The sequence below is a fragment of the Emys orbicularis genome, chromosome 4 (genome assembly GCF_028017835.1).
Source record: "Emys orbicularis isolate rEmyOrb1 chromosome 4, rEmyOrb1.hap1, whole genome shotgun sequence".
Classification (NCBI taxonomy): domain Eukaryota; kingdom Metazoa; phylum Chordata; order Testudines; family Emydidae; genus Emys; species Emys orbicularis.
The window spans coordinates 125,894,954-125,899,849 of record NC_088686.1 but is presented as its reverse complement, the minus strand read 5'-3'; the positions used below and the strand labels follow the sequence as shown (position 1 = coordinate 125,899,849).

The following is a 4,896-nucleotide window of genomic DNA, read 5'->3' as shown; positions in this document are numbered from 1 at the left end:
TGCCTCCCTCCCACGCAGGGCTGGCCTGGCCCAAGCTGCTCTCCTGAGCACTTCCTCCCATGCGGGGCTGGTGTTGTCCTCCCCGCCCCCTGTGCACATTCCTCCACTCCCTGCTAGGGGTTGCATCCCACTTTTTTGGCAAAACTGTACATCTGTCCTGTTTGCTCTTGCCAACAGGGCTTAAAAAAGGGATTGTTCCAGCCAAAACAGAACATATGGTCACCCTAACATTTAGCTTTCAGGATCTCTTTCCACATCACTGGTACCAAAATGGACCACAACTGCAAGCTCCTCCTCACTGCTCATCAGAGGTCTGTCAGGTGTCCCCCACAATGACACCTGGCAGGCAAGCCACCAGGCAGGTTACACTGTCACCACACACCCTACTTCTCCTTTCCTGATGATCAAAGCCCATTTCCACAACTGCCTTCACCTCCCTGCTGTAATCCACAGGGGACTGGGGAAAAGGAGACATGGGGGGAAGGGGGGCAGATAAGGACATGCAGAGCAAAGGGGTACTATTTAAACACTAATGCTTCAAAGAGGAGCTGCTGGTTTTACTGGAGTGGGTCTTAAACTCAGTTCCTTCTAAAAAGAGCCAAGCACACCACTAAACTATGCAACTTGCTGGCAAATAAGGGCCCCTCAGGACTCCATTTAACGGTGATCCTTGCAGCTGTGGTAGGCAGGATCTCTGCAAAGTACAGTCAAGAAGAAAGAGATGGAGCTCAGAGAGGTATGGACTGAGCTGAAAGTGCATGAGGGGGAGAACAGGAAATACCTGTCCTCACAGCTTTCCCCTGACTTGCTAAAGAGTCAGGAAACCTTACAGTGAATGAGTCATTGCTCCAGGGAGTAAAACTCACTATGGCAAAAGCACCAACATATCAATCACCAGAATGGCCGAGTGGTTAAGGCGTTGGACTTAAGATCCAATGGACATATGTCCACGTGGGTTCGAACCCCACTTCTGGTAGAAGTATTTTTTCCCCACCCAACATCTCCATTTAACAATAGGGATAAAAACCATTTTCTTTCCACAGTTCTTCTTGACTCCCCTTGACATTCAGTCATCACACTGAACAATACTAAAGTAAATGATTAACTTAGGCCCTCCCTAACTCACTTGGTCTGGTTTAGCTTTTTCTATAGACCTTGTCATAATATTCTATGATTTCCCTTGAATTCCTTGATCTGGATTGGGGGGGGGGGGGGGAGCAGATATTTGTAGCACTGCTGAAGGAGCTACTTTGTACCACCACGCCCCTGAATTCTTCTCCAGGCCTGAGGCTGGCATGCTACCCCATCACACCGCAAAATTGCTCACATGGAGAGCACCCAAAGTCACGCATCACAAGATGCCTAGGAGCTGGTGTCTGGATGAAGCCTGTATCACAGAAAAAAGAGAGAGCTGATCCCATTGGTCCTGAGGGATCAGATGGTTCCTCTTGGTGTGGGACAGGGCTAATTTTTTAATCAGAATGCTGTGTGGTGCTAAGGGTACGTCTATACTTACCCGCTGGTTCGGCGGCAAGCAATCCATCTTCTGGGATCGATTTATCGCGTCTTGTCTAGATCCTGGAAGTGCTCGCCGTCGACGCCGGTAATCGTGCTCCACGAGAGGAGTAGGCGGAGTCGACGGGGGAGCCTGCCTGCCGCGTGTGGACCCGCGGTAAGTACCTTTAAGTTTGAACTAAGGGCAGGTCCACACTGGGGCGGGGGATCGATCTAGGAAACGCAACTTCAGCTACGAGAATAGCGTAGCTGAAGTCGACGTTTCCTAGATCGAACTAAATTTACTTACTGCGGGTCCACGCGGCGCAGGCAGGCTCCCCCGTCGACAGCGCTTCCTCCTCTCGGCGAACAGGAGTTCCGCAGTCGACGGGGGAGCGCTTCTGGGATCGATCTATCGCGTCCAGATGAGACGCGATAAATCGATCCCAGAAGATCGATCTCTACCCGCCGAATTGGGCGGGTAGTGTGGACCAGCCCTAAGATACTTCGACTTCAGCTACGTTATTCACGTAGCTGAAGTTGCGTATCTTAGTTCGAACTGGGGGCTTAGTGTGGACCAGCCCTCAGTCTCACAAGCATCTAAATATATGACATGTACGCAGTTACCTTTAGCAACCAAACTTTGGCATCTCATCCAAAAATATCAAGTTGGTTTTTATGGAAAGTCAGCCTTATCAAACCAACTTGATAAGGCTGACTTTCCATAAAACTGGGTTGATTGGCATTAATTATATTCCCAGTCTTTACTGATTGAATCCTGTATCAGCTTTTCCAGTATTTTGCAGTGGTACGAAGGAAGCCACTCCATGTTCCTGGAATACTGGACATTCTGGGAACAAGGCGTGGCCCAGCCCTTGCCAGCCTTACCCTGCCCCCACCGACGTGACAATGCATTTGCAGTCACAGCATAGGAGAGGTGTCATTTGTAAGAGCCAGAGAGGGCAGAGTGGCATTTCCCCATCCGATACCCCACAAAACCACATCCGGTTTTGTCTCAGTACCGGATGTGGGAAAAACCTCTCAAAAACAGGACTGTCCAGTTTAATACTATACAATTGACCTCTCTACCTGGAACTAATCTCAGACTATAAGTGGTCTATAATTACCTGGATCATTCTGTCGGCCTTTTTTGTATATTGACACAACATTAGCACTCTTCCAGTCTTCTGGAACTTCGCCAGTATTCCAAAACTTATTAAAAATGAACCAGAGATCTCCTCAGACAACTCTTTTAGGACTCAGGTGCAAACTGTTTGGGCCTACTGACTTTAAAATGTTTACTCCTATCAGATGCTATTTAATATCCTTCTTAATTACGAAAGGATTAGTAGCTCAGCATCCTCATGTGCTATGAATACATCATCCTCTTCCTTTCCAAATAAAAATGTGAACATTTCTACATCATTAATAACTTTACCATGTAGCTAATCTCCTGATTTTGGGGGTCTGACCTATGATTAAGGCAGCAGAGAAATTGTGTAAGAGTCTGTTGCATTGTCTGGGGAGTAGTGGGTGTTTAAGACTCAGCCTATCCAGCACAGCAATTTTCAGGGGCTGATTTTCGTTTTGTTGGAGCAGACGGTGTTTGTGACACTGTCGCCTCTCCACCATTGAGCTGACTCCAAATGTAGCCCTTTGCAGCTGAATGTCACCCCATCAGACCGTCCCTAGAGTGTCTGCATTATGACAGGGACAAGGAAGGCGAGACAATACCTTTTACTGAATTGACTTCTGTTGGCAAGAGACAAGCTTGTTCTGCTTACACAGAGCTCTGCTTCCGGTCCCTTCTCTCCGGGGCTTCAGAGCACAGGGTTTACAACAGGTATTTGACCTCTTGGGGTCGGTATACTGAATACGAGAAGAAGTATGTCTAAAGATGTCTGAGATTATATTGTCTGAGGAGTAGCGGACACTTGGCTATTACAGATTGTGTCACAACGCAGATGTGCTGGGGGCTGGTGATGCTCATCTGCAATGGGAAGCAGTTGGAGCCAGCTTGGTGGTGTCACACAAACACCATCTGCCCCAATGAAACAAAATTAGCCCCTAAAAACTGCAATGTTGGATTTTTGTAAACACTGTTACTACTGGGGCTTGAACACAGGACTTGCTATATGTAAAGCACTATAGAACCTTCCTGTAGGAGCATTTTCCTTTTCCTTCCTACCCACCCAGGTATCTCACCTGAGCAGCAGGGTCTTCAGCAGAGTGGAGAGAAGTGAGTTCTTCTCAGGGAGAAGCCCTGAAAGGGGGCATGTACACTCTTACACTCTACTGTTCTTGGAAGGTGAATCTAGAGCGCGAACTGCCATGTGTCTGTAAACTTCATTTCACTTGAGGAAAGATGTTTAGGTGGGGTTGAAATGTGTGTTCTGCAAAAAGCCCCATGTCTGGGAACCTCCTTCTCCTCTATGAGGTCTGTTTTCTAGGCTGGAGTTCAGTGACCTTTTTTCCAGCATTGGGCACGTGATTTGGCCTGATTTGCAGCCCTGGTGTTATCTTCCATGGCAGGTCAAAAGTCAATATGCAGAAATGAGAACCGATAAAAGAATTAATTTAGCTTCTCAGCAATGTCCTTTAATTGCTCCCACTAGCCCCTAGTGACCCATGGATCCACCAATTTCTTTCACAGGCTTCTTGATCTATTTCAAGAATCTCTTGTTTGATTTTTACATCTTTAGCTATTTCCTCTTCTAATTCCATTTTGGCCCTTCTCATTTCCCTCTTAATGCCTGCTGTCATGTATGCTCCTGTATTAATGGCTTCACTAGGGTCCGATTGTGACATTCCTCTGGTGTTATCTGGACCGGTGATCTGCTAGGTCACTCCAAGCCTTGACTCTGGGAGCCAGCCTTACCCTGCTCTGCTGTGAGAACCCCTACTCCTGGGCTGTTCACGTACAGCCTCTGGCATGTAAGCTGCTCCTTGGATTGTGCAACTGAATGACACTAGCCCATATCTCCGGTCCCAGACACAACCCTGGGAACCTCCATCTTGCAGTGTCCAGTTATGCCCACTGGACGCTGCAAGCTTATATGAGTTTGTCAATTTAACAAAGAATTGATATGTACCAGGCTTGTTATCCCAAGGGGAGTCTCTGACACGCTTCAAACCAAACCAGGTAAAATAAACAAACAAACTTATTAACTACAGAGATAAATTTTAAGTGATTATAAGACAAAGCATAACAAGTTTAGTCTAGTTTAAAAAAGAGAAGGCTGTGGAGGAACTTAATAACAGTCTTCAAATGCATTGAGGGCTGGGACCGTTAGCAATTATCTTTGAGAACTCTTGGAGGACGGGTGAGATCCCATATGTCTGGAGAAGGGCAAACATAGTACCTATCTTTAAAAAGGGGAACAAAGATGAATTGAGGAACTA

The 4,896-nt window shown here is 46.9% G+C and overlaps 1 non-coding gene across 1 annotated transcript; it reads left to right on the top strand.

The window, feature by feature from the left end:
- The first annotated feature begins 893 nt into the window (after positions 1-893).
- TRNAL-UAA (transfer RNA leucine (anticodon UAA)) lies at positions 894-976 on the top strand. Its single transcript has one exon. It is a non-coding gene; the product is annotated as a tRNA-Leu (tRNA).
- Positions 977-4,896: the final 3,920 nt, after the last annotated feature.